This window comes from Hippopotamus amphibius, chromosome 2, assembly GCF_030028045.1.
Source record: "Hippopotamus amphibius kiboko isolate mHipAmp2 chromosome 2, mHipAmp2.hap2, whole genome shotgun sequence".
Taxonomy (NCBI): Eukaryota; Metazoa; Chordata; class Mammalia; order Artiodactyla; family Hippopotamidae; genus Hippopotamus; species Hippopotamus amphibius.
Window position 1 is genome coordinate 230595108 of NC_080187.1, and position 9825 is coordinate 230604932.

The window sequence follows — 9825 nt, forward strand, 5'->3', positions numbered from 1 at the left end:
CGTCTTCTTGCTGTGTCCTCACGTGGTAGAAGGGGTGAGAGAGCTTTCTTGGGCCTCTTTTACAAGGGCACTAATCCCATTCATGACCTAACCACCTACCAAAGGCCTCACCTCCTAATGTGTCACACTGTGGGTTGGGATCTCAACATGTGAATTTTAGGCTGACACACACCATCAGTCCACAACACAGTCTTGCTTCCAAGATCTTCCATCGTACTTGGATCCTTTCACTTCACCTTCGGCCCAGCAAAGTGGCCTGGGGTCGGTACACAAGGAATTACCTAGAATGCTCTCAGGCTCCCACTGTCTTGCCTGCCCTGCCCACACCTGGTTTAGGGTCTCCTTACGAGACTTAGCTTCTTCCGATGCAGCTGTATCTGCTTAGTTAACCCCCAGCTGACCGGCTGTTTAGGATTCTGGACTTTGGCACAATCTCCTGCTTTCCTGATCGTAGGGCTTCACTCCTGGCCAGATTCTGGGTGCATGGACCAATCCCTGGGACCTCCCTTTGGTATACTGTGATCCAGACATGAGGACCTTGATTAAGTTTACTAAGGTGATGGAGGTCAGGATTGGGAATAGAACCCCAACAGACATTTAAGCTATAATCAAACTTCCCCTACTTGTTTTCAGTTATTGAAAAAGATACTATATTTGGGACGCTAACTGTAATTTCTATAAAAACGTCTTTTCAATAGTATTATTTGCAGTCCTATGATCTCTGATGGTTAGTTAACTGAACAAATAATTTTTTTTGCTTCCATTTTTCTAGGTGATAAGCCAGCAGAACACGCCTTTGGAATCAGGTGCTTCTTGAGAATTATTAGCAAAAGGGATTGTTGACTGAAGGCTGACAAAACTTGCTTGGGAGACTCTCCTGAGGTGAAGTGAGAGTTAAGATGAATCAACTTCAGGACAAGGAGGAAATGGACGCACTGAGATAAATACACACACTATTCCTAGCTTTAGATTTTGCAAAAATGATAGGAACAAACTAGCCAGCCAAACACGTAAGAATCGCTGATGGCGGGACTTCCCTGGTGGCCCGGTGGTTAAGACACCATGCTTCTGCTGCAGGCGGCGTGGCTTTGATGCCTGGTCAGGGAGCCAAGATCCCGTGTGCCGCGCAGCCGGGAAAACAAAACAAAAAGGAATTCCTGACGGTGTGGTCCTTTCTGAGAAACACTGCAGGACAGAAGTGAATTAGAAAGTTTCACAAACATGGTCCAGTTTTGCAGGGAGCAGTCTCACCTCGCCCAGGCTTACTCCGAGCAGGAGGTCCACTAGCACAGCTGCCCCGGCAGAGCTGGGGGGCCACGCTGCTCTCAGTTGGAGTTTCGAGCCCTCCGTTGACCAGCTGTGTGCTCTTGTGCAAGATAAGCACATCTTCCTCGGCTTTGGTTTTCTTCAGCCAGAAAACAGGGATAGTGATACTCACCTAAGAAATTGTTGTAACAGTTAATGCTAATGCATGTAAATCTCTTGGTCAATGAACAATAGCTTTTATTTCAGTAAAGGGAGGTCAAGTTCCAGCAGCCCGTAAAGCTTGCTCTCTGGTTGTGACAGATGAAATGCGTATTTTCCTGGGTTCGAGGGCCCAGCTCAGGGTGGTCTGTGATTGCCAGCAGGTTCCACAGAAGCCTGTCTTCAGAAGTCCCTTATTTTTGCCAAGTGGCAATAAATGCTGATAGAAATGGTCACTTGTCACATTCCCGGAAGCCAGGCATCTCCCTTATCTCTCTGTTCCTCTCCAAGAAGCCTGTCTGGGAAGGCGGATCAAGAGTTCCAAGACAGGCCTGCCGCCTTGGCTTGGCTCGTGGAGATGGGAGACGCAGAGCTCGCCGGAGGAGCCCAGATGCCCTCACGGTGGTGGGCACGTCCACGCGTTAGTTTTAAGGAAAGGCTGGTATGTTGGTGTGGTAACTGTCACCCCTTCAGTGTGGTTATGGCCAGAGTTAACCACAGTTTTAACCCACAGCGCTGTGCCGGGAGCACGCGGCGCAGGGAAAGGGTCCTGGACTTTCCAAGCTCATCTCAGGAGAACATGTAGAACTTCCGACGTTGTTGCTGATGTGGGCCCTCACTTCCGTACTACGTGGGCTCTCATTTCCTTATGTAATTACCAGCTTATCTCAGAGTAAGAGTTTACCTCCTCCTGGCGACCAGCGCGGAGACAGCGATCTCACGAGGTCAGGCCTGGACAGAGAGGAGGCTTGCTCTCGCTCAGCGTCTTCCAGGGTCTTTCAGTCCATCGCGTGAGAATAGTTTGCTCATTCGGTGCCTCCACTGTCTCAAGTCGAGTGACAGAAAATACCAGAATCACTGTCACCACAGACATCATCACCATCGAGGAGTATGTACCATAAATTCAGCACTGCACGATGCCAAGGCAAGACAGACAGGCAAAATAATTGCCCGAGCGTCAAACCTGTTTAACGCACAGATCATTTCACACAGCCCTCCAGACCCTGGTGTGGATACCAAATGGGCCTTTGTTAACTTGTAACAAAGATAAATTATGTCAATAAAGTGGCAGGAGAGTTGGCAGTATTCTAAGTTATTTAATTAAAAAAACATTTCTCTATTTTTTTTACCTTAAAGGTGTTCAAAAAAGGAAAGTGGGAGGTAGGGTACTATAGCTCGGTGATTTCTAGATTTGTTTTTTCATGAATCCTTTAAATTTAAAAACAAGACTTGGAGGGACTAATATAAGGATGCTGAATTTTTTGCAAATTTGTCAAATGAGGAAATTAAAAAAGAGATTGACTATAAACTATAGCTATCATTTCATGAACAAAGACACCTAGGTACCCAAATAAAAGGGTGGATATAATTTCAGAATGAGGAAGGGTCTTTCAAGTTGAGTCACAGTGAATAACAATTTTTAAGCACTTATTACATGCATGGTACTGTTCTAAGCCATTTGAAGGTACTATTTCATTCATACAACCTTGTAAAACGGATACTATTATTATCCCTATTTTACAGATGAGGATATTGAGGTACAAAGAGGTAATGCGTCTGAAGTAACACAGTTAGTAAGGGTAGAGTTTGGATTCATTTCTCCAGAGTCCATGGTTTTAAAAACAATGTGACAAATCTTGATAAGGCATCACAAACATTTATTTTACAAAAACGTGGTTACATAACTTATTTCTCTAATTTTGATATTAACAGGTGAAAACCTGGCCACAGACATGCCCTCGTCTGAAATCAGGTTCTCTCTTAAGGGAGGGGCGAGAGGTGGGTGGTGAGAGTAGGGCCAGTGTAGGCTTGGACCACAGCGTCAGTGGGGGGCCTCCACTTTAGGCTTCTGGTGCTTTTTCCAAACATCGTTATATCTACAGACACAAAGAAACACCAGCTGGTTTAAAAGACAACCAAAGCAATCCTTCACCAAACTTCTTTTTGCATACACCGGGAGTGCGCTAGGAATTGACCTTGTTCGGAGCAAAGTCTGCAGTTGTCTTGTAAAAACACCATTCTGGCATTGGAACTGTATTGTGAGGGAGACAGAACTTATTTCCCACTGCTCATGTTTCCACTCAGGAACAGACGACCCCAGCTCCTGCCGGGAGGATAGGCACCTCAGGACTACTTCTATCTTTTGCCTCCGCCCACCCTCTCCTCCCCCAGGGAGATGGGACAACTTGCCAGACTGGTGGCTTGGCTTGGCCCTGCGCCTTTTAGGAACCAGCCTGTCTCCGGGATGCCCACGTCCTCTGCTCCTCTCCGAGGTTCGCTTGCCGAGGCAACTCCGCACCTGGGATGAGGTCTGCTGTTCCAGAGTTGGGGTACATCCATTCTGAGGGTCTTACAAACCCATCTGGCTTCATATCTAAAATTACTTTATCCAATCAGCTTTATCTCTTATAAAGTTAACAGATATTTTTCTGTCTCTTGGGTTTGATTTCTCATTTGGTTGTAGATTTTGGAAAGGAAGAAAGGAGCTCTTATTTATTCAGTCCCTGAACTCCAAAACTGCATGGTATCATACGATTGCAAGAGGGAATTTGGAAGGAACCTTAAGAGGTCATCTGGAACCACATCTAAGCTAAACACGTCCACAGAATAATCGTCCTTGACCTTTCTCTTAGCGCTTCCTATGTGATTGGCACCAGCTCACAGGCCTCTGCGTGAATGATCTCATTTAATTCCTACGCAGTTCTGTGAGGTGGGCGCTACTGACATCACCACTTGACTAATCAGAGACGTGAAGCTTGGAGAGGTTAAATAATACCCCCCAAATGACAGAATGATTTGGCCACAGAGCCCCACTGAAGGGTGAGCCAGATAGATTCCATCCCAGCCCTGCAGGGAGAAGACAGAAATCGAACAGCCAACCAAATAAATACTTGACGACAGCTGTGAGGAGTGTGGTGCTAGGTGCTGAGAACACGGAAGCGCGCGTCTGAGGGTGAGGGAGAACGTGGGTCCCTGACAAAGCGATGCTCAGCCGTGAGCCTCGACCCCGCGTGGGAGCTCGCGAGGCCAAGGGAGGAGTGGCTGGGCGGGCCGGGAGAGGGCAGTATTCCGGGCAGAGGGCAGCACAGCGGGGAGGGCCGACGTCAGGTGAGCTGTGGTGGGCAGCTGAAAGGCGGCTGCTGCGGGGAAGGTGAGGGAGGAGGGCGCCCCAGGTGAGGTGGGGAAGCCAGGCTGGGATCCTGGCAGGGGATGTGCAAGCCATGCGAAGGACTTGGGGTCTTATCTCAGGGTCCACGCGACGCCACCGAGAGTGGACGTGCAGGGTGTGACAAGGGTGCCCACTTCTCTCTGTGGCAACCCCTGTTTCTAAGCTTTGAAGTCCGACTCCATCAGAGAGGACGTTCCTGTTAGCTGCTAATCTCCCCTGTGGCTTTTGATGAACAACTCACCTCCCTCTTGATAAGGGGCAGCGTGGGAGAAGGCTGCTCAGTGGTTCTCGGGCTCGGCCGCCTTCCCAGCCCCTGAAAAGCGTCTACACATTCGGATGCAAGGCGGCACTCAAGACAGACCCTGATTTACTTGGGAGCCGAGCATCTGTATTTTTCAGACACCGCGGCCCCGCAACTCCATTGAACGAACACGTATTGACCCCGACGGATCCTAAATCCAGGCGCTCTGCGAGATGCCAGGCGTGCCAGGCCGAGGAAGGGTGAACAGCAGCTAGCAGCGGCGAACGGCTCCGAAGCTGCCGCTGGGCCAGTGGCTAGGAAAGCGAGCAAGGCTGAGGCGGCCCCGGAGACCAGGAGGCGATGGAAAGCATCCTGCAGTCAAAGTCAACGAAGATAATCACCCATGCGATGGCTCACCCACAGCGTCTCCCCCGGTTTCTTCGCCGCATCGCCGCGGAGAAGGACACCCCAGAACTCAGGAGCGCAGAGCCAGGCCCCAGGGGCGGCCGCTCACTCCCCGGGCGCCCTGCCTGAGGGCGCGGGGCCCTGGGCAACCTGCCGCGGAGCACGGGCGAGGGCAAGCAGCGCCGCATCGGCTCATTCGCGTTCTCGGACACTCACCGAGCGCCTGCTTTTTGCCCGGCCGTGCGCTGGGCACGGAGGCTGCAGGGGTCGTCCACAGCTCCTGAGCTCCAGCTGCTCACGGAAGACGAGGGAACCAAACCGGTTTTTACTCTATGTATCGAATAAACTAAAAATGTGTAGTTTATTGATCTGTGGGGAGAAAAAGATTATGAACATGCAAGTGTTTTTGGAAAACAAAGAATCCATGATGGGTCAAGACAAAATTCTGTACCTTGAATCATGAAATCATAAAACTTTAAGGTGTGCTATTTATGCTACTGATTTTGGAATGTATCTTCAGAGAGCAGCCATGATTTCTTGTTCACTTGCTTTATGTGTCTTCTAGCATTGTATCAGGCACAAAAGGGTATTTAACAAATGCAGGTTTGATTATGATTAAGTCCAAGCTACAAAGGATACATTTTCCCCCTTTTTCTTAACAAAGTTAAGGAAAAAAAAAAAAAAGAAGACATTCCAGTATGAAAAGAAGCCAAGTGTTGAGGCCAATAAAGTTTGGACAGTTTTAAAACAACATAGAATTATGTCTCATTTTTAAAGCTCTGGGGGTAGCCTACATTTATAATGGCCGCTGGGAGCTTGAAAGTCTCAGGTTTCCATCAAAATAAGACAGGAAGGCATCTTTTAAAAATAAATATTCAAGTTTTTATTGAAGTGCTTTAAGTGTTTCTCTTACTTGGCTCCACTTTGAGGTAAAATGAGAAAAAATAAAGATGTGTTTCATAGCCTTAGAGAATCTTAGACAAGGGAGGAGGGAGGATCTAGAAGACGGTCCAGAAATGACCTTTTTCAGAACATACCTGCTGGACTTTGGATGGGGTGATCTGGAGTATAGGAGCTAGGTGTGGGAGACTGGGCATGCATGCTTTTAAGAAGCTCTCCAGTGGACTTCCCTGGTGGCTAAGTGGTTAAGAATCCGCCTGCCTGTGCAGGGGACACGGGTTTGAGCCCTGGTTCAGGAAGATCCCACATGCTGCGGAGCAACTAAGGCCATGTGCCACAACTACTGAGCCTGCGCTCTAGAGCCTGGGAGCCACAGCTAGTGAGTCCACGTGCCACAACCATTGAAGCCCACGCACCTAGAGCCCGTGGTCTGCAACAAGAGAAGCCACAGCAATGAGAAGCCCGCGCACCGCAATGAAGAGTAGCCCCCACTTGCTGCAGCTAGAGAAAGTCCGCGCGCAGCAACGAAGACCCAACGCAGCCAAAAAAATAATAAGTAAAATAGCTCTTTAAAAAAATAAAAAAGCTCTCCAGATGATTCTAGTTCAGAAACATATGAAGATATGAAGTCCAGTCACTCTATTTTATCGATGAAGAGACTAAGATCCAGAGATGTGAAGTGAGCTACTCCCATAGCTAGCGAGCAACAGAACTTAATATTGTGCTTTCTATTGTATCACATAAATTTCCATACTTCAGCTGAGGTTACTACAGCCTCAGTTCCATCGACACAGCTCTGTATAATTAAAAAATACTTTTTCTTGGCTGTTGTATAAGAGGGACGCTTGGCTCTGAATGGACCAGTATAGCTTATCAGTGGCAGCAGTCAGGAGGTAAGATCATAAACGCCTCAAAACATCATTTAAATAAAAAATCGGGGTGCACTGGCACAGTCTCTCAGGATTTGGAATGAAAAGAAAACTGAAAGATCACTTGGTTTAACAAACAAACTTACTGTATTTATCACAATGCAGTCTCTGAAACATAGCACTGTGTATTGAGGGTGCATTTAACATTTTCTTTATCGTATAATAATTTGGTGTAGGTACCTTTTTTCCCCCACCTGCTGCTAAAAATCTAAGATACTGTTAGTGAAATAAGTCAGGAAAAGAAAGACAAATTCCATATGATCTTACTTACATGTGGAATCTGAAACAACAACAACAAACGAACTCCTAGGTACAGAGGGTAGATTGGTGGTTTCTGGAGGTAGAGGGTGGGGGATGGGCAAAAGGATACAGGGGGTCCAAAGTGCACACTTCCCGATGTAGAACCAGCAAGTCCTGGGAGGGCATGTCCGGCATGGTGACTATAGTTACTACTGTACTGTACATTTGAAAGTTGCTAAGAGAGCAAATTTTAAAAGTTCTCAACACAAGAAAAAAAGATTAGAACTGTGCGTGGTAACGTGTATCAACTAGACTTACGGCCGTGATCATTTTGCAATGTATACCTATTTGGAATCATTGTGTTGCATACCTGAAACTAATATAATTTTATATATCACTTATATCTTACTTAAAAAGTCTAAGATACTTCTCCCTCCCTCTCAAATTTAAGCATGATCAGAAATTTGTATCTAATGTAACTAAATATATATTGAGGGGAAGGTTGTGTCACGGTTTGGATTCCACACACATTCTTAGTTCTGTCTGTCTTGAGATACTCAGGAGGTTGGTATGCATAACGCTATTTATTCTAAGACTAAATATAAATGCAAGTCCCAGTGGAATTGCAAGGATGTTTGTCCCAACAGCTCCGAGTTAGAAGGTGAGCTCCCTGTCTTTATGCTCTTTTTCACTGTCCTTTCTAAAACTGCACATCGCCCATCTAGCTTACACAGGGGTAAGCCTTCAACGGGTGATGTGGATGGAGGTGTGTGTGTGAGAGATGGAAGAAGAAGAGACAAGGTCAGAGAAGGGAGCTCCACTGAACTACTAAGGGTAACCAGTTACCTTACGATCACTTCCAAGTTCCTACTCGGTAAGTAGCCCTTTGCTTTCTTTGGTCCTATGCACCTATCTCTCTTTTTATTTCTTAGAGAGACAATGTTATACCACTAATGTCAGATCAATCACTTACAGTATCATAAAAGTCATGAAACACCAAGTGACAGAGGGCCAAATTTGCAGAAGCTCAAATCCTTAAGAAAAAAAAACACAAAAAACCATGCCACGAAGTTACCCACAATTCCCTTCTCAATATGTGACCACTTCCAGACCCTGAGAGAATTTTGCCCATGCCCTCCTAATGCCACAGGCCATCTTCTACTTTCTACCCTTAATTCTACAGTGCAGTTTAAATGCCCTGTGGCCAGGATGTTAGGCATTTGCAGTTCCCATAGCCCTTAATCTGCTACCTTGTGCCCAGTAGGTACTTATAAAGGAGTATCAGAAAATTACATCTCTAAGATTAACCTAAGGGAAAGGGAGTCACTGCTTGATAAAGGATGTGCCATAAAATATTCATGTGAGGCTTGAACATACCAGTTTCATTAAGGAACTATTCTCACATTACACAGCAATTAGGCAGGTGCTTCAGGAGGGAACACGTTTCTTTTAACCCGAACGTCATGTCATGGGACTTGGAAAGGAGATATACCTAATGGTTTAGAAAGCTCTTAAGAGAAGCTCCCTATCTTTCTAGGAAAGCTAAATATAGGAAAGGTGAAGACCACAGTGAAAACCTTTAAGGAGGCTCTGAAATGTCTGCTACAACAACGCCCCAACTTGACAGCCTCTCGGGCACTATTACCTGACACCAAGAGTCAGCTCCTTGGGAATTTCTTCTTCCATGCTTTTCAAAGTTTGTTTCTGAACCAGCAACCAACAGTTCATGTTGCTTGGAAACCAGCAGAAATGTAAAATTTCTGACCCTCCTGGGATCTAAAGAATCAGAGCCTCTGGGGTGGAGCCCAGCAATGTTTTTTTAACAAGCTCTCCAGGGGATTCTGCTAAATGTTGAGAACCACGGCTCCACCCAGACCCTCCCAGACTGCTGTGTACCAGTGCATCACCTGGAAACTCTTGTTTGGTCTCTTGGACAGTGGAGAGACTGAATGTTTGTGGGAGTGAGGGAGAATGAGACTTACAATCCCCTATGTGTCCTATTAAGATAGAAATACCCCAAAGGTCTTTCCACAAAAATAACACTTAAATCATCAATTCTAATCTTAACAGGGATTTGCGAACTCGCCTGAGAGCTGGAATAGAGTTTGTGTGGACACCGTAATTTGATCTGGATGCACTGGGCTGAGTCAGCTTGAGTTGACATGTTTCTGTGATGGCCATGAAGGAGGGTTTAGCAAGAAAATCTATAGCGTACAAACTATTTTAAGAAGTATGTTTAATGTATGTAACAAAAATTATCAGAGCTGCAAGAGGCCTTAGGAACTGATTGTTTTTCTGATATCCTCATTTTACAGAGGTCTCACTGTGATAGAGTCAGGACCATGAACCAAGCTGTCACCTTTCCTAAAGAGAGCTTGTTCCAGGGATTCTAATTCTCTGTCTGCAGCGCCCGGATACCTTATAGTACTCAACAGTTCCCTTACAGGGAATGGATGGTAGGTCCAGCTTCTAGGCAG